Genomic DNA, 21451 nt, shown 5'->3' on the forward strand with positions numbered 1-21451 from the left:
CACATTCTATTGATTTTAGTTTTTTCTTTGTTCCTTTTGAATTTGGGGATATATTAGTTGATATCAATTCTCTCATATTTGTTTCAATGAAACATTTTGTGCACAATGCATTATCTTCTTTATATTTTAGCTGGATCAAAGGCTTCATAATAGGCGTCCTATTAAGTGGAAAGAGTGAATTGCAGAGAAATCTTCCAGGTATTTCCTTTTGAAAAATCCATTCCTTTTAGATACTTGTTCTTCTCTATTTCCTTTTCTATGTAGTTATGTTTTCCCTTTGATGTCTATTCTCTCAAATTTGATTCAATGGAACTTTCTGTACACGTTACAATAACTATTTTATATTTAAAGCTTGATCCAAGGTTTTGTAACAGCAATCCTTTTAAGTCATAAAATTTACGTTCAAAGAAATGATCCAGTTATTCCCTTTCAAAGAAACAATTCCTTTGCTTACTTGTTCTTCTCTATGTCACATTCTATTGAGTCTTCTTTTCCCTTTGTTCTTTTTGCAGTATGGGATATTATAGTTGATATATATTGTCTCATATCTGCTTCAAGAAACGTTTTGTGCACAATGCATTATCTTCTTATTATTTTAGCTGGATCAACGGCTTCAAAACAGGCGTACTATTAAGTGGAAAGAGTGAATTGCAGAGAAATCTTCCAGGTATTTCCTTTTGAAAAATCCATTCCTTTTGGACACTTGTTCTTCTCTATTTCCCTTTCTATGTAAAGTTTTCCCTTTGATGTTAATTCTCTCAAATTTGATTCAGTGGAACTTTCTGTACAAGTTACAATAACTTCTTTATACTTAAAGCTTGATCCAAGGTTTTGTAACAGCAATCCTTTTAAGTCATAAAATTTACGTTCAAAGAAATGATCCAGTTATTCCCTTTCAAAGAAACAATTCCTTTGCTTACTTGTTGTTCTCTATGTCACATTCCATTGAGTCTAGTTTTCCCTTTGTTCTTTTTGCAGTATGGGATATTATAGTTGATATATATTGTCTCATATCTGCTTCAAGAAACGTTTTGTGCACAATGCATTATCTTCTTATTATTTTAGCTGGATCAACGGCTTCATAACAGGCGTCCTATTAAGTGGAAAGAGTGAATTGCAGAGAAATCTTCCAGGTATTTCCTTTTGAAAAATCCATTCCTTTTGGACACTTGTACTTCTCTATTTCCCTTTCTATGTAAAGTTTTCCCTTTGATGTTAATTCTCTCAAATTTGATTCAGTGGAACTTTCTGTACAAGTTACAATAACTTCTTTATACTTAAAGCTTGATCCAAGGTTTTGTAACAGCAATCCTTTTAAGTCATAAAATTTACATTCAATGAAATGATCCAGTTATTCCCTTTCGAAAAACAATTCCTTTTTTACTGATTCTTCTCTATTTCACATTCTATTGATTTTAGTTTTTTCTTTGTTCCTTTTGAATATGGGGATATTTTAGTTGATATCAATTCTCTCATATTTGTTTCAATGAAACATTTTGTGCACAATGCATTATCTTCTTTATATTTTAGCTGGATCAAAGGCTTCATAATAGGCGTCCTATTAAGTGGAAAGAGTGAATTGCAGAGAAATCTTCCAGGTATTTCCTTTTGAAAAATCCATTCCTTTTGGACACTTGTTCTTCTCTATTACCCATTCCATTGTGTCTAGGTTTCTCTTTGTTTCCCTTGCATTTGGGTTCATTATACTTGATGTTAATTCTCTCCCATTTGCTTCAGTGGAATATTTCTCTACAATTTTCATTAACTTCTTTATATTTAAAGCTTGATCAAAGGTTTTGTAATAGCAATCCTTTTAAGTCATAAAATTTACATTCAAAGAAATGATCCAGTTATTCTCTTTCGAAAAAACAATTTCTTCTCTTACATGTTCTTCTCTATTTCACATTCTATTGAGTCTAGTTTTCCCTTTGTTCCTTTTGAATTTTGGGATATTATAGTTGATATCAATAATCTCATATTTGTTTCAATGAAACATTTTGTGCACAATGCATTATCTTCTTTATATTTTAGCTGGATCAACGGCTTCATAATAGGCGTCCTATTAAGTGGAAAGAGTGAATTGCAGAGAAATCTTCCAGGTATTTCCTTTTGAAAAATCCATTCCTTTTGGATACTTGTTCTTCTCTATTTCCTTTTCTATGTAGTTATGTTTTCCCTTTGATGTTAATTCTTTCAAATTTCATTCAATGGAACTTTCTATGCAAGTTACAATAACTTCTTTCTACTTAAAGCTTGATCCAAGGTTTTGTAACAGCAATCCTTTTAAGTCATAAAATTGCGTTCAAAGAAATGATCCAGTTATTCCCTTTCAAAGAAACAATTCCTTTGCTTACTTGTTCTTCTCTATGTCACATTCTATTGAGTCTAGTTTTCCGTTTGTTCCTTTTGCAGTATGGGATATTATAGTTGATATATATTGTCTCATATTTGCTTCAAGGAAACATTTTGTGCACAATGCATTATCTTCTTTATATTTTAGCTGGATCAACGGCTTCATAACAGGCATCCTATTAAGTGGAAAGAGTGAATTGCAGAGAAATCTTCCAGGTATTTCCTTTTGAAAAATCCATTCCTTTTGGACACTTGTTCTTCTCTATTTCCCTTTCTATGTAGTTATGTTTTCCCTTTGATGTCTATTCTCTCAAATTTGATTCAATGGAACTTTCTGTACACGTTACAATAACTTCTTTATACTTAAAGCTTGATCCAAGGTTTTGTAACAGCAATCCTTTTAAGTCATAAAATTTACATTCAATGAAATGATCCAGTTATTTCCTTTCGAAAAACAATTCCTTTTTTACTGATTCTTCTCTATTTCACATTCTATTGATTTTAGTTTTTTCTTTGTTCCTTTTGAATTTGGGGATATTTTAGTTGATATCAATTCTCTCATATTTGTTTCAATGAAACATTTTTTGCACAATGCATTATCTTCTTTATATTTTAGCTGGATCAAACGCTTCATAATAGGCGTCCTATTAAGTGGAAAGAGTGAATTGCAGAGAAATCTTCCAGGTATTTCCTTTTGAAAAATCCATTCCTTTTGGACACTTGTTCTTCTCTATTACCCATTCCATTGTGTCTAGGTTTCTCTTTGTTTCCCTTGCATTTGGGTTCATTATACTTGATGTTAATTCTCTCCCATTTGCTTCAATGGAATATTTCTCTACATGTTTCATTAACTTCTTTATATTTAAAGCTTGATCAAAGGTTTTGTAATAGCAATCCTTTTAAGTCATAAAATTTACATTCAAAGAAATGATCCAGTTATTCTCTTTCGAAAAAACAATTTCTTCTCTTACATGTTCTTCTCTTTTTCACATTCTATTGAGTCTAGTTTTCCCTTTGTTCCTTTTGAATTTTGGGATATTATAGTTGATATCAATAATCTCATATTTGTTTCAATGAAACATTTTGTGCACAGTGCATTATCTTCTTTATATTTTAGATGGATCAACGGCTTCATGACAGGCGTCCTATTAAGTGGAAAGAGTGAATTGCAGAGAAATCTTCCAGGTATTTCCTTTTGAAAAATCCATTCCTTTTGGATACTTGTTCTTCTCTATTTCCTTTTCTATGTAGTTATGTTTTCCCTTTGATGTTAATTCTTTCAAATTTCATTCAATGGAACTTTCTATGCAAGTTACAATAACTTCTTTCTACTTAAAGCTTGATCCAAGGTTTTGTAACAGCAATCCTTTTAAGTCATAAAATTTACATTCAATGAAATGATCCAGTTATTCCCTTTCGAAAAACAATTCCTTTTTTACTGATTCTTCTGTATTTCACATTCTATTGATTTTAGTTTTTTCTTTGTTCCTTTTGAATTTGGGGATATTTTAGTTGATATCAATTCTCTCATATTTGTTTCAATGAAACATTTTGTGCACAATGCATTATCTTCTTTATATTTTAGCTGGATCAAAGGCTTCATAATAGGCGTCCTATTAAGTGGAAAGAGTGAATTGCAGAGAAATCTTCCAGGTATTTCCTTTTGAAACATCCATTCCTTTTGGACACTTGTTCTTCTCTATTACCCATTCCATTGTGTCTAGGTTTCTCTTTGTTTCCCTTGCATTTGGGTTCATTATACTTGATGTTAATTCTCTCCCATTTGCTTCAGTGGAATATTTCTCTACAAGTTTCATTAACTTCTTTATATTTAAAGCTTGATCAAAGGTTTTGTAATAGCAATCCTTTTAAGTCATAAAATTTACATTCAAAGAAATGATCCAGTTATTCTCTTTCGAAAAAACAATTTCTTCTCTTACATGTTCTTCTCTATTTCACATTCTATTGAGTCTAGTTTTCCCTTTGTTCCTTTTGAATTTTGGGATATTATAGTTGATATCAATAATCTCATATTTGTTTCAATGAAACATTTTGTGCACAGTGCATTATCTTCTTTATATTTTAGATGGATCAACGGCTTCATGACAGGCGTCCTATTAAGTGGAAAGAGTGAATTGCAGAGAAATCTTCCAGGTATTTCCTTTTGAAAAATCCATTCCTTTTGGATACTTGTTCTTCTCTATTTCCTTTTCTATGTAGTTATGTTTTCCCTTTGATGTTAATTCTCTCAAATTTGATTCAATGGAACTTTCTGTACAAGTTACAATAACTTCTTTCTACTTAAAGCTTGATCCAAGGTTTTGTAACAGCAATCCTTTTAAGTCATAAAATTTACGTTCAAAGAAATGATCCAGTTATTCCCTTTCAAAGAAACAATTCCTTTGCTTACTTGTTCTTCTCTATGTCACATTCTATTGAGTCTAGTTTTCCGTTTGTTCCTTTTGCAGTATGGGATATTATAGTTGATATATATTGTCTCATATTTGCTTCAAGAAACATTTTGTGCACAATGCTTTATCTTCTTTATATTTTAGCTGGATCAACGGCTTCATAACAGGCGTCCTATTAAGTGGAAAGAGTGAATTGCAGAGAAATCTTCCAGGTATTTCCTTTTGAAAAATCCATTCCTTTTGGATACTTGTTCTTCTCTATTTCCTTTTCTATGTAGTTATGTTTTCCCTTTGATGTTAATTCTCTCAAATTTGATTCAATGGAACTTTCTGTACAAGTTACAATAACTTCTTTCTACTTAAAGCTTGATCCAAGGTTTTGTAACAGCAATCCTTTTAAGGCATAAAATTTACGTTCAAAGAAATGATCCAGTTATTCCCTTTCAAAGAAACAATTCCTTTGCTTACTTGTTCTTCTCTATGTCACATTCTATTGAGTCTAGTTTTCCGTTTGTTCCTTTTGCAGTATGGGATATTATAGTTGATACATATTGTCTCATATTTGCTTCAAGGAAACATTTTGTGCACAATGCATTAACTTCTTTATATTTAAAGCTGTTTCAAAGGAATCTTATTCAGAGGAAAGGGTGAACGTGCAGAGCAGTCTTCCAGTTGTTCACTTTTGAAAAGTCTATTCCTTTGCTGCCTTGTTCTTCTCTATTACCCATTCCATTGTGTCTAGGTTTCGCTTTGTTTCCCTTGCATTTGGGTTCATTATACTTGATGTTAATTCTCTCCCATTTGCTTCAGTGGAATATTTCTCTACAAGTTGCATTAACTTCTTTATATTTAAAGCTTGATCAAAGGTTTTTTAATAGCAATCCTTTTAAATCATTAAATTTACGTTCAAAGAAATGATCCAGTTATTCCTTTTCTTAAAAACAATTTCTTTTCTCACTTGTGCTTCTCTATTTCACATTCTATTGAGTCTAGTATTCGCTTTGTTCCTTTTGCATTTTGGGATATTATAGTTGATATATATTGTCTCATATTTGCTTCAAGGAAACATTTTGTGCACAATGCATTATCTTCTTTATATTTTAGCTGGATCAACGGCTTCATAACAGGCGTCCTATTAAGTGAAAAGAGTGAATTGCAGAGAAATCTTCCAGGTATTTCCTTTTGAAAAATCCATTCCTTTTGGACACTTGTTCTTCTCTATTTCCCTTTCTATGTAAAGTTTTCCCTTTGATGTTAATTCTCTCAAATTTGATTCAGTGGAACTTTCTGTACAAGTTACAATAACTTCTTTATACTTAAAGCTTGATCCAAGGTTTTGTAACAGCAATCCTTTTAAGTCATAAAATTTACATTCAATGAAATGATCCAGTTATTCCCTTTCGAAAAACAATTCCTTTTTTACTGATTCTTCTCTATTTCACATTCTATTGATTTTAGTTTTTTCTTTGTTCCTTTTGAATTTGGGGATATTTTAGTTGATATCAATTCTCTCATATTTGTTTCAATGAAACATTTTGTGCACAATGCATTATCTTCTTTATATTTTAGCTGGATCAAAGGCTTCATAATAGGCGTCCTATTAAGTGGAAAGAGTGAATTGCAGAGAAATCTTTCAGGTATTTCCTTTTGAAAAATCCATTCCTTTTGGACACTTGTTCTTCTCTATTACCCATTCCATTGTGTCTAGGTTTCTCTTTGTTTCCCTTGCATTTGGGTTCATTATACTTGATGTTAATTCTCTCCCATTTGCTTCAGTGGAATATTTCTCTACAAGTTTCATTAACTTCTTTATATTTAAAGCTTGATCAAAGGTTTTGTAATAGCCATCCTTTTAAGTCATAAAATTTACATTCAAAGAAATGATCCAGTTATTCTCTTTCGAAAAAACAATTTCTTCTCTTACATGTTCTTCTCTATTTCACATTCTATTGAGTCTAGTTTTCCCTTTGTTCCTTTTGAATTTTGGGATATTATAGTTGATATCAATAATCTCATATTTGTTTCAATGAAACATTTTGTACACAATGCTTTATCTTCTTTATATTTTAGCTGGATCAACGGCTTCATAACAGGCGTCCTATTAAGTGGAAAGAGTGAATTGCAGAGAAATCTTCCAGGTATTTCCTTTTGAAAAATCCATTCCTTTTGGATACTTGTTCTTCTCTATTTCCTTTTCTATGTAGTTATGTTTTCCCTTTGATGTTAATTCTCTCAAATTTGATTCAATGGAACTTTCTGTACAAGTTACAATAACTTCTTTCTACTTAAAGCTTGATCCAAGGTTTTGTAACAGCAATCCTTTTAAGTCATAAAATTTACGTTCAAAGAAATGATCCAGTTATTCCCTTTAAATGAAACAATTCCTTTGCTTACTTGTTCTTCTCTATGTCACATTCTATTGAGTCAAGTTTTCCCTTTGTTCCTTTTGCAGTTTGGGATATTATAGTTGATATATATTGTCTCATATTTTCTTCAAGGAAACATTTTCTGCAAAATGCATTAACTTCTTTAATTTTAAAGCTGAGTCAAAGGAATCTTATTCAGCGGAAAGTGTGAACATGCAGAGCAGTCTTCCATTTGTTCACTTTTAAAAAGTCCATTCCTTGCCTTCCTTGTTTTTCTCTATTACCCATTCGATTGTGTCTAGGTTTCGCTTTGTTACCCTTGCATTTGGGTTCACTATACTTGATGTTAATTCTCTCCCATTTGCTTCAGTGGAATATTTCTGTACAAGTTGCATTAACTTCTTGATATTTATAGCTTGATCAAAGGTTTTGTAATAGCAATCCTTTTAAGTCATAAAATTTACGTTCAAAGAAGTGATCCAGTTATTCTTTTTCTAAAAACAATTTCTTTTCTCACTTGTTCTTCTCTATTTCACATTCTATTGAGTCTAGTTTTCCCTTTGTTCCCTTTGCATTTTGGGATATTATAGTTGATATCAATTCTCTCATATTTGTTTCAATGAAACATTTTGTGCACAATGCTTTATCTTCTTTATATTTTAGCTGGATCAACGGCTTCATAACAGGCGTCCTATTAAGTGGAAAGAGTGAATTGCAGAGAAATCTTCCAGGTATTTCCTTTTGAAAAATCCATTCCTTTTGGATACTTGTTCTTCTCTATTTCCTTTTCTATGTAGTTATGTTTTCCCTTTGATGTTAATTCTCTCAAATTGATTCAATGGATCTTTCTGTACAAGTTACAATGACTTCTTTCTACTTAAAGCTTGATCCAAGGTTTTGTAACAGCAATCCTTTTAAGTCATAAAATTTACGTTCAAAGAAATGATCCAGTTATTCCCTTTCAATGAAACAATTCATTTGCTTACTTGTTCTTCTCTATGTCACATTCTCTTGAGTCTAGTTTTCCCTTTGTTCCTTTTGCAGTTTGGGATATTATAGTTGATATATATTGTCTCATATTTTCTTCAAGGAAACATTTTCTGCAAAATGCATTAACTTCTTTAATTTTAAAGCTGAGTCAAAGGAATCTTATTCAGCGGAAAGTGTGAACGTGCAGAGCAGTCTTCCATTTGTTCACTTTTAAAAAGTCCATTCCTTGACTTCCTTGTTTTTCTCTATTACCCATTCCATTGTGTCTAGGTTTCGCTTTGTTACCCTTGCATTTGGGTTCACTATACTTGATGTTAATTCTCTCCCATTTGCTTCAGTGGAATATTTCTGTACAAGTTGCATTAACTTCTTGATATTTATAGCTTGATCAAAGGTTTTGTAATAGCAATCCTTTTAAGTCATAAAATTTACGTTCAAAGAAATGATCCAGTTATTCTTTTTCTAAAAACAATTTCTTTTCTCACTTGTTCTTCTCTATTTCACATTCTATTGAGTCTAGTTTTCCCTTTGTTCCTTTTGAATTTTGGGATATTATAGTTGATATCAATAATCTCATATTTGTTTCAATGAAACATTTTGTGCACAATGCATTATCTTCTTTATATTTTAGCTGGATCAACGGCTTCATAATAGGCGTCCTATTAAGTGGAAAGAGTGAATTGCAGAGAAATCTTCCAGGTATTTCCTTTTGAAAAATCCATTCCTTTTGGATACTTGTTCTTCTCTATTTCCTTTTCTATGTAGTTATGTTTTCCCTTTGATGTTAATTCTTTCAAATTTCATTCAATGGAACTTTCTATGCAAGTTACAATAACTTCTTTCTACTTAAAGCTTGATCCAAGGTTTTGTAACAGCAATCCTTTTAAGTCATAAAATTGCGTTCAAAGAAATGATCCAGTTATTCCCTTTCAAAGAAACAATTCCTTTGCTTACTTGTTCTTCTCTATGTCACATTCTATTGAGTCTAGTTTTCCGTTTGTTCCTTTTGCAGTATGGGATATTATAGTTGATATATATTGTCTCATATTTGCTTCAAGGAAACATTTTGTGCAGAATGCATTATCTTCTTTATATTTTAGCTGGATCAACGGCTTCATAACAGGCATCCTATTAAGTGGAAAGAGTGAATTGCAGAGAAATCTTCCAGGTATTTCCTTTTGAAAAATCCATTCCTTTTGGACACTTGTTCTTCTCTATTTCCCTTTCTATGTAGTTATGTTTTCCCTTTGATGTCTATTCTCTCAAATTTGATTCAATGGAACTTTCTGTACACGTTACAATAACTTCTTTATACTTAAAGCTTGATCCAAGGTTTTGTAACAGCAATCCTTTTAAGTCATAAAATTTACATTCAATGAAATGATCCAGTTATTTCCTTTCGAAAAACAATTCCTTTTTTACTGATTCTTCTCTATTTCACATTCTATTGATTTTAGTTTTTTCTTTGTTCCTTTTGAATTTGGGGATATTTTAGTTGATATCAATTCTCTCATATTTGTTTCAATGAAACATTTTTTGCACAATGCATTATCTTCTTTATATTTTAGCTGGATCAAACGCTTCATAATAGGCGTCCTATTAAGTGGAAAGAGTGAATTGCAGAGAAATCTTCCAGGTATTTCCTTTTGAAAAATCCATTCCTTTTGGACACTTGTTCTTCTCTATTACCCATTCCATTGTGTCTAGGTTTCTCTTTGTTTCCCTTGCATTTGGGTTCATTATACTTGATGTTAATTCTCTCCCATTTGCTTCAATGGAATATTTCTCTACAAGTTTCATTAACTTCTTTATATTTAAAGCTTGATCAAAGGTTTTGTAATAGCAATCCTTTTAAGTCATAAAATTTACATTCAAAGAAATGATCCAGTTATTCTCTTTCGAAAAAACAATTTCTTCTCTTACATGTTCTTCTCTATTTCACATTCTATTGAGTCTAGTTTTCCCTTTGTTCCTTTTGAATTTTGGGATATTATAGTTGATATCAATAATCTCATATTTGTTTCAATGAAACATTTTGTGCACAGTGCATTATCTTCTTTATATTTTAGATGGATCAACGGCTTCATGACAGGCGTCCTATTAAGTGGAAAGAGTGAATTGCAGAGAAATCTTCCAGGTATTTCCTTTTGAAAAATCCATTCCTTTTGGATACTTGTTCTTCTCTATTTCCTTTTCTATGTAGTTATGTTTTCCCTTTGATGTTAATTCTCTCAAATTTGATTCAATGGAACTTTCTGTACAAGTTACAATAACTTCTTTCTACTTAAAGCTTGATCCAAGGTTTTGTAACAGCAATCCTTTTAAGGCATAAAATTTACGTTCAAAGAAATGATCCAGTTATTCCCTTTCAAAGAAACAATTCCTTTGCTTACTTGTTCTTCTCTATGTCACATTCTATTGAGTCTAGTTTTCCGTTTGTTCCTTTTGCAGTATGGGATATTATAGTTGATACATATTGTCTCATATTTGCTTCAAGGAAACATTTTGTGCACAATGCATTAACTTCTTTATATTTAAAGCTGTTTCAAAGGAATCTTATTCAGAGGAAAGGGTGAACGTGCAGAGCAGTCTTCCAGTTGTTCACTTTTGAAAAGTCTATTCCTTTGCTGCCTTGTTCTTCTCTATTACCCATTCCATTGTGTCTAGGTTTCGCTTTGTTTCCCTTGCATTTGGGTTCATTATACTTGATGTTAATTCTCTCCCATTTGCTTCAGTGGAATATTTCTCTACAAGTTGCATTAACTTCTTTATATTTAAAGCTTGATCAAAGGTTTTTTAATAGCAATCCTTTTAAATCATTAAATTTACGTTCAAAGAAATGATCCAGTTATTCCTTTTCTTAAAAACAATTTCTTTTCTCACTTGTGCTTCTCTATTTCACATTCTATTGAGTCTAGTATTCGCTTTGTTCCTTTTGCATTTTGGGATATTATAGTTGATATATATTGTCTCATATTTGCTTCAAGGAAACATTTTGTGCACAATGCATTATCTTCTTTATATTTTAGCTGGATCAACGGCTTCATAACAGGCGTCCTATTAAGTGAAAAGAGTGAATTGCAGAGAAATCTTCCAGGTATTTCCTTTTGAAATATCCATTCCTTTTGGACACTTGTTCTTCTCTATTTCCCTTTCTATGTAAAGTTTTCCCTTTGATGTTAATTCTCTCAAATTTGATTCAGTGGAACTTTCTGTACAAGTTACAATAACTTCTTTATACTTAAAGCTTGATCCAAGGTTTTGTAACAGCAATCCTTTTAAGTCATAAAATTTACATTCAATGAAATGATCCAGTTATTCCCTTTCGAAAAACAATTCCTTTTTTACTGATTCTTCTCTATTTCACATTCTATTGATTTTAGTTTTTTCTTTGTTCCTTTTGAATTTGGGGATATTTTAGTTGATATCAATTCTCTCATATTTGTTTCAATGAAACATTTTGTGCACAATGCATTATCTTCTTTATATTTTAGCTGGATCAAAGGCTTCATAATAGGCGTCCTATTAAGTGGAAAGAGTGAATTGCAGAGAAATCTTTCAGGTATTTCCTTTTGAAAAATCCATTCCTTTTGGACACTTGTTCTTCTCTATTACCCATTCCATTGTGTCTAGGTTTCTCTTTGTTTCCCTTGCATTTGGGTTCATTATACTTGATGTTAATTCTCTCCCATTTGCTTCAGTGGAATATTTCTCTACAAGTTTCATTAACTTCTTTATATTTAAAGCTTGATCAAAGGTTTTGTAATAGCCATCCTTTTAAGTCATAAAATTTACATTCAAAGAAATGATCCAGTTATTCTCTTTCGAAAAAACAATTTCTTCTCTTACATGTTCTTCTCTATTTCACATTCTATTGAGTCTAGTTTTCCCTTTGTTCCTTTTGAATTTTGGGATATTATAGTTGATATCAATAATCTCATATTTGTTTCAATGAAACATTTTGTACACAATGCTTTATCTTCTTTATATTTTAGCTGGATCAACGGCTTCATAACAGGCGTCCTATTAAGTGGAAAGAGTGAATTGCAGAGAAATCTTCCAGGTATTTCCTTTTGAAAAATCCATTCCTTTTGGATACTTGTTCTTCTCTATTTCCTTTTCTATGTAGTTATGTTTTCCCTTTGATGTTAATTCTCTCAAATTTGATTCAATGGAACTTTCTGTACAAGTTACAATAACTTCTTTCTACTTAAAGCTTGATCCAAGGTTTTGTAACAGCAATCCTTTTAAGTCATAAAATTTACGTTCAAAGAAATGATCCAGTTATTCCCTTTAAATGAAACAATTCCTTTGCTTACTTGTTCTTCTCTATGTCACATTCTATTGAGTCAAGTTTTCCCTTTGTTCCTTTTGCAGTTTGGGATATTATAGTTGATATATATTGTCTCATAATTTCTTCAAGGAAACATTTTCTGCAAAATGCATTAACTTCTTTAATTTTAAAGCTGAGTCAAAGGAATCTTATTCAGCGGAAAGTGTGAACATGCAGAGCAGTCTTCCATTTGTTCACTTTTAAAAAGTCCATTCCTTGCCTTCCTTGTTTTTCTCTATTACCCATTCGATTGTGTCTAGGTTTCGCTTTGTTACCCTTGCATTTGGGTTCACTATACTTGATGTTAATTCTCTCCCATTTGCTTCAGTGGAATATTTCTGTACAAGTTGCATTAACTTCTTGATATTTATAGCTTGATCAAAGGTTTTGTAATAGCAATCCTTTTAAGTCATAAAATTTACGTTCAAAGAAGTGATCCAGTTATTCTTTTTCTAAAAACAATTTCTTTTCTCACTTGTTCTTCTCTATTTCACATTCTATTGAGTCTAGTTTTCCCTTTGTTCCCTTTACATTTTGGGATATTATAGTTGATATCAATTCTCTCATATTTGTTTCAATGAAACATTTTGTGCACAATGCTTTATCTTCTTTATATTTTAGCTGGATCAACGGCTTCATAACAGGCGTCCTATTAAGTGGAAAGAGTGAATTGCAGAGAAATCTTCCAGGTATTTCCTTTTGAAAAATCCATTCCTTTTGGATACTTGTTCTTCTCTATTTCCTTTTCTATGTAGTTATGTTTTCCCTTTGATGTTAATTCTCTCAAATTGATTCAATGGATCTTTCTGTACAAGTTACAATGACTTCTTTCTACTTAAAGCTTGATCCAAGGTTTTGTAACAGCAATCCTTTTAAGTCATAAAATTTACGTTCAAAGAAATGATCCAGTTATTCCCTTTCAATGAAACAATTCATTTGCTTACTTGTTCTTCTCTATGTCACATTCTCTTGAGTCTAGTTTTCCCTTTGTTCCTTTTGCAGTTTGGGATATTATAGTTGATATATATTGTCTCATATTTTCTTCAAGGAAACATTTTCTGCAAAATGCATTAACTTCTTTAATTTTAAAGCTGAGTCAAAGGAATCTTATTCAGCGGAAAGTGTGAACGTGCAGAGCAGTCTTCCATTTGTTCACTTTTAAAAAGTCCATTCCTTGACTTCCTTGTTTTTCTCTATTACCCATTCCATTGTGTCTAGGTTTCGCTTTGTTACCCTTGCATTTGGGTTCACTATACTTGATGTTAATTCTCTCCCATTTGCTTCAGTGGAATATTTCTGTACAAGTTGCATTAACTTCTTGATATTTATAGCTTGATCAAAGGTTTTGTAATAGCAATCCTTTTAAGTCATAAAATTTACGTTCAAAGAAATGATCCAGTTATTCTTTTTCTAAAAACAATTTCTTTTCTCACTTGTTCTTCTCTATTTCACATTCTATTGAGTCTAGTTTTCCCTTTGTTCCCTTTGCATTTTGGGATATTATAGTTGATATCAATTCTCTCATATTTGTTTCAATGAACCATTTTGTGCACAATACATTAACTTCTTTACATTTTAGCTGGATCAAAGGCTTCATAACAGGTGTCCTATTAAGTGGAAAGCGTGAATTGCAGAGAAATCTTCCAGGTATTTCCTTTTGAAAAATCCATTCCTTTTGGATACTTGTTCTTCTCTATTTCCTTTTCTATGTAAAGTTTTCCCTTTGATGTCTATTCTCTCAAATTTGATTCAGTGGAACTTTCTGTACAAGTTACAATAACTTCTTTATACTTAAAGATTGATCCAAGGTTTTGTAATAGCAATCCTTTTAAGTCATAAAATTTACGTTCAAAGAAATGATCCAGTTATGCCCTTTCAAAGAAACAATTCCTTTCCTTACTTGTTCTTCTCTATGTCACATTCTATTTAATCTAGTTTTCCCTTTGTTCCTTTTGCAGTATGGCATATTATAGTTGATATATATTTCGTCATATTTGCTTCAAGGAAACATTTTGTGAACAATGCCTTATCTTCTTTATATTTTAGCTGGATCAAAGGCTTCATAACAGGCGTCCTATTAAGTGGAAAGAGTGAATTGCAGAGAAATCTTACAGGTATTTCCTTTTGAAAAATCCATTCCTTTTGGATACTTGTTCTTCTCTATTTCCCTTTCTATGTAAAGTTTTCCCTTTGATGTTAATTCTCTCAATTTTGATTCAGTGGAACTTTTTGTACAAGTTACATTAACTTCTTTATATTTAAAGGTTTATTAAAGGTTTTGTAACAGCAATCCTTTTAAGTCATAAAATTTACATTAAAAGAAATGATCCAGTTATTCCCTTTCAAAGAAACAATTCCTTTCCTTACTTGTTCTTCTCCATGTCACATTCTATTGAGTCTAGTTTTCCCTTTTTTCCTTTTGCAGTTTGGGATATTATACTTGATATTTATTGTCTCATATTTGCTTCAAGGAAACATTTTGTGCACAATGCATTAACTTCTTTATATTTAAAGCTGTGTCAAAGGAATCTTATTCAGCGGAAAGGGTGAAAGTTCAGAGCAGTCTTCCAGTTGTTCACTTTTGAAAAGTTCATTCCTTTGCTTACTTGTTCTTCTCTATTACCCATTCCCTTGTGTTTAGGTTTCGCTTTGTTTCCCTTGCATTTGGGTTCATTATACTTGATGTTAATTCTCTCCCATTTGCTTCAGTGGAATATTTCTGTACAAGTTGAATTAACTTCTTTATATTTAAAGCTTGATCAAAGTATTTATAACAGCAATCCTTTTCAGTCTGAAAAAGGTTTTGTCCAAAGGAATGTTCCGGTTATTCCAGTACCAAAAAACAGTTGGTTTTCTTACTTGTTCTTCTCTATTTCACATTCTGAGTCTAGTCTTCCCTTTTTTTCTTTTGCCCTTTGGGATATTATAGTTGTTATCAATTTTCTCCATTTGCTTAAATGGAAGTTTTTTGCACAATGCATTATCTTCTTTATATTAAAATTGTATGAAAGGATTCTTTTTTTTTTAATTTTATATTATATATATTTTTATAATATCATCCCTTTTATTCATTTTTCCAAATTATCCCCCCCTCCCTCAATTCCCTCCCCCCATGACAGGCAATCCCATACATTTTACATTTGTTACAATATAGTCTAGGTACAATACATGTGTGTGAATACCACTTTCTTGTTGCACAATAAACTTTAGATTCCGAAGGTACATGTAACCTGGGCAGAGAGATATTAGTGCTAACAATTTACATTCACTTCCCAGTGTTTCTTCTCTTGGTGTAGCTACCTCTGTCCATCATTGATCAACTGGAAGTGAGTTGGTTTTTCTTTATGTTGAAGATTTCCACTTCCATCAGAATACATCCTCATAAAGTATTGTTGTTGAAGTGTACAGTGATCTTCTGGTTCTGCTCATTTCACTCAGCACCAGTTGATTTAAGTCTCTCCAGGCCTCTCTGTATTCCTCCTGCTGGTCATTTCTTACAGAGCAATAATATTCCATAACATTCATATACCACAATTTACCCAACCATTCTCCAACTGATGGACATCCATTCATCTTCCAGTTTCTAGCTACAACAAAAAGAGCTGCCACAAACATTTTGGCACATATATGTCTCTTTCCGCTCTTTAGTATTTCTTTGGGATATTATAGTTGATATCAATTCTCTCGCATTTCCTTCAATAGAAGTTTTGTGCACAATGCATTATCTTCTTTATATTTAAATTGTATGAAAGGAGTCTTAATAGGAGTCCTATACAGTGGAAAGGGTTAATGGGTAGAGAAATCTTCCAGTTATTCCCTTTTGATAAATCCATTTCTTTGGTTACTTTTTCTTCTCTATTTCCCATTTTGTTGAGTCTAGTTTCACTTTGTTTCCCTTGCATTTTAGATCATTGTAATTGATTTAAATTCTCACCTATTTGCTTCAATGGAACTTTCTTTACAAGTTGCATAATCTTCTTTATATTTATAGATTGATCAAAAGATTCCTAACAGAAATCCTTTTCAGTCTGAAAAAGGTTTTGTCCAAAGGAATGTTCCGGTTATTCCAGTACCAAAAAACAATTGGTTTTCTTCTCTATTTCACATTATACTGAGTCTAGTTTTCCCTTTGTTTCTTTTGCAGTTTGGGATATTATAGTTGATATCAATTTTCTCCATTTGCTTCAATGGAAGTTTTGTGCACAATGCATTTTCTTCTTTATATTAAAATTGTATGAAAGGATTCTTAATAGTAGTCTTATATAGTGGAAAGGCAGAATGGGTAGAGAAATCTTTCAGTTATTCCCTACTAAAAAATCCATTCCTTTGGATACTTGTTCTTCTTTATTTCCCATTCTATTGAGTCTGGTTTTCCCTTTGTTTCTCTTGCATTTGGGATCATTATCATTGATTTAAATTCTCTGCCATTTTCTTCAATGGAACTTTCTGTTCAAGTTGCATCATCTTCATTATATTTAAAGATTGATCGAAGGATTCATAAAAGCAATCCTTTTCATTCTGAAAATGTTTTGTCCAAAGCAATGTTCCGGTTATTACAGTACCAAAAAACAATTGGTTTTCTTACTTGTTTTTCTCTATTTCACATTCTAGTGAGTCAAGTTTTCCCTTTGTTTCTTTTGCAGTTTGGGATATTATAGTTGATATCAATTTTCTCCATTTGCTTCAATACAAGTTTTGTACACAATTCATTATCTTCCTTATATTAAAACTGTACCTAAGGATTCTTAACAACAGTCCTATGCAGTGGACAGGGTGAATGGGTAGAGAAATCTTCAAGTTATTTCCTATTAAAAATTCCATTCCTTTGGATATTTGTTCTCTTCTATTTCCCATTGTATTGAGTCTAGGTTTCCCTTTTTTTCCCTTGCATTTCAGATCATTGTAATTGATGTAAATTCTCTCCCATTTGCTTTAAGGGAACTTTCTGTACAAGTTGCATAATCTTCTTTATGTTTAAAGAGTGATCAAAGGATTCATAACAGGAATCCTTTTCAGTCTGAAAAAGTTTTTGTCCAAAGGAATGTTCCGGTTATTCCAGTACCAAAAAACAATTGTTTTTCTTACTTGTTTTTCTCTATTTCACATTCTATTGAGTCTAGTTTTCCCGTTGTTTCTTTTGCAGTTTGGGATATTATAGTTGATATCAATTTTGTCCCTTTGCTTCAGTAGAAGTTTTGTACACAGTGAATTATCTTCCTTATATTCAAACTGTACCAAAGGATTCTTAACAGCAGTCCTATACAGTGTAAAGGGTGAATGGGTTGAGAAATCTTTAAATTATTCCCTATTGAAAAATCCATTCCTTTGCATATTAGTTCTTCTCTATTTCCCATTGTATTGAGTCTAGGTTTCCCTTTGTTTCCCTTGCTTTTCAGATCATTGTAATTGATGTAAATTCTCTCCCATTTTCTTCAATGGAACTTTCTGTACATGTTGCATTATCTTCTTTATATTTAAAGATTGATCAAAGGATTCGTAACAGCAATCCTTTTCAGTCTGAAAATGTTTTGTCCAAAGCAATGTTCCTGTTATTCCTGTATGAAAAAACAATTCCTTTTCTTACTTGTTCTTTACTAATTCACATTCTGAGTCTAGTTTTCCATTTGCTTCTTTTACTGTTTGGGATATTATAGTTGATATCAATTCTCTCGCATTTCCTTCAATAGAAGTTTTGTACACAATGCATTATCTTCCTTATATTCAAACTGTACCAAAGGATTCTTAACAACAATTTTATACAGAGCAAAGGGTGACTGGGTAGAGAAATCTTCAAGTTATTCCCTATTGAAAATTCCATTCCTTTGGATAGTTGTTCTTCTCTATTTCCCATTGTATTGAGTCTAGGTTTCCCTTTGTATCCCTTGCATTTCAGATCATTGTAATTGATGTAAATTCTCTCCCATTTGTTTCAATGGAACTTTCTGTACAAGTTGCATAATCTTCTTTATATTAAAAATTGAACAAAGGGTTCGTAACAGCAATCCTTTTCAGTCTGAAAAAGGTTTTGTCCAAAGGAATGTTCCGGTTATTCCAGTACCAAAAAACAATTGGTTTTCTTACTTGTTTTTCTCTATTTCACATTCTATTGAGTCTAGTTTTCCCTTTGTTTCTTTTGCAGTTTGGGATATTATAGTTGATATCAATTTTCTCCATTTGCTTCAATACAAGTTTTGTGCACAATGAATTATCTTCCTTATATTCAAACTGTACCAAAGGATTCTTAACAGCACTCCTATACAGTGGAAAGGGTGAATGGGTTGAGAAATCTTTAAATTATTCCCTATTGAAAAATCCATTCCTTTGGATACTTGTTCTTCTTTATTTCCGATTTTATTGAGTCTAGGTTTCCCTTTGTTTCTTTTGCATTTGGGATCATTATACTTGATGTAAATCCTCTACCATTTCCTTCAGTGAAACTTTCTGTTCAAGTTGCATCATCTTCATTATATTGAAAGATTGATCAAAGGATTCGTAACAGCAATCCTTTTCAGTCTGAAAATGTTTTGTCCAAAGCAATGTTCCTGTTATTCCTGTATGAAAAAACAATTCATTTTCTTCGATGTTCTTTACTAATTCACATTCTGAGTCTATTTTTCCATTTGCTTCTTTTACTATTTGGGATATTATAGTTGATATCAATTTTCTCGCATTTCCTTCAATAGAAGTTTTGTACACAATGCATTATCTTCCTTATATTCAAACTGTACCAAAGGATTCTTAACAACAGTGCTAGACTGTGGAAATAGTGACTGGGTTGAGAAATCTTCAAGTTATTCCCTATTAAAAATTCCATTCCTTTGGATATGTGTTCTCTACTATTTCCTATTGTATTGAGTCTAGGTTTCCCTTTGTTTCCCTTGCATTTCAGATCATTGTAATTGATGTAAATTCTCTCCCATTTGTTTCAATGGAACTTTCTTTACAAGTTGCATTATCTTCTTTATATGTAAAGATTGATCAAAGGATTCGTAACAGCAATCCTTTTAAGTCTGAAAAAGGTTTTGTCCAAAGGAATGTTCCGGTTATTGCAGTACCAAAAAACAATTGGTTTTCTTACTTGTTTTTCTCTATTTCACATTCTATTGAGTCAAGTTTTCCCTTTGTTTCTTTTGCAGTTTGGGATAGTTGATATCAATTTTCTCCATTTGCTTCAATAGAAGTTTTGTGCACGGTGAATTATCTTCCTTATATTCAAACTGTACCAAAGGATTCTTAACAGCAGTCCTATACAGTGGAAAGGGTGAATGGGTTGAGAAATCTTTAAATTATTCCCTATTGAAAAATCCATTCCTTTGGATACTTGTTCTTCTTTATTTCCGATTCTATGAGTCTAGCTTTCCCTTTCTTTCTTTTGCATTTGGGATCATTATACTTGATGTAAATTCTCTACCATTTCCTTCAGTGAAACTTTCTGTTCAAGTTGCATCATCTTTATTATATTTAAAGATTGATCAAAGGATTCGTAACAGCAATCCTTTTCATACTGAAAATGTTTTGTCCAAAGGAATGTTCCAGTTATTCCAGTACCAAAAAACAATTGGTTTTCTTACTTTTTCTTCTCTATTTGACATTCTGAGTCTAGTTTTCCCTTCTTTTCTTTCGCAGTTTGGGATATTATAGTTGATATCAATTCTCTCGCATTTCCTTCAATAGAAGTTTTGTGCACAATGCATCACCTTCCTTATATTAAAACTGTACCAAAGGATTCTTAACAACAATTTTATACAGAGCAAAGGGTGACTGGGTAGAGAAATCTTCAAGTTATTCCCTATTGAAAATTCCATTCCTTTGGATATTTGTTCTTCTCTATTTCCCATTGTATTGAGTCTAGGTTTCCCTTTGTTTCCCTTGCATTTCAGATCATTGTAATTGATGTAAATTCAATCCCATTTGTTTCAATGGAACTTTCTGTACAAGTTGCATAATCTTCTTTATATTTAAAGATTGAACAAAGGGTTCGTAACAGCAATCCTTTTCAGTCTGAAAAAGGTTTTGTCCAAAGGAATGTTCCGGTTATTCCAGTACCAAAAAACAATTGGTTTTCTTACTTGTTTTTCTCTATTTCACATTCTATTGAGTCTAGTTTTCCCTTTGTTTCTTTTGCAGTTTGGGATATTATAGTTGATATCAATTTTCTCCATTTGCTTCAATACAAGTTTTGTGCACAATGAATTATCTTCCTTATATTCAAACTGTACCAAAGGATTCTTAACAGCACTCCTATACAGTGGAAAGGGTGAATGGGATGAGAAATCTTTAAATTATTCCCTATTGAAAAATCCATTCCTTTGGATACTTGTTCTTCTTTATTTCCGATTCTATTGAGTCTAGGTTTCCCTTTGTTTCTTTAGCATTTGGGATCATTATACTTGATGTAAATCCTCTACCATTTCCTTCAGTGAAACTTTCTGTTCAAGTTGCATCATCTTCATTATATTGAAAGATTGATCAAAGGATTCGTAACAGCAATCCTTTTCAGTCTGAAAATGTTTTGTCCAAAGCAATGTTCCTGTTATTCCTGTATGAAAAAACAATTCATTTTCTTCGATGTTCTTTACTAATTCACATTCTGAGTCTATTTTTCCATTTGCTTCTTTTACTGTTTGGGATATTATAATTGATATCAATTTTCTCGCATTTCCTTCAATAGAAGTTTTGTACACAATGCATTATCTTCCTTATATTCAAACTGTACCAAAGGATTCTTAACAACAGTGCTAGACTGTGGAAATAGTGACTGGGTTGAGAAATCTTCAAGTTATTCCCTATTAAAAATTCCATTCCTTTGGATATGGGTTCTCTACTATTTCCTATTGTATTGAGTCTAGGTTTCCCTTTGTTTCCCTTGCATTTCAGATCATTGTAATTGATGTAAATTCTCTCCCATTTGTTTCAATGGAACTTTCTTTACAAGTTGCATAATCTTCTTTATATGTAAAGATTGATCAAAGGATTCGTAACAGCAATCCTTTTAAGTC

The sequence above is a fragment of the Sminthopsis crassicaudata genome, chromosome 6 (genome assembly GCF_048593235.1).
Source record: "Sminthopsis crassicaudata isolate SCR6 chromosome 6, ASM4859323v1, whole genome shotgun sequence".
NCBI classification, from domain to species: Eukaryota; Metazoa; Chordata; class Mammalia; order Dasyuromorphia; family Dasyuridae; genus Sminthopsis; species Sminthopsis crassicaudata.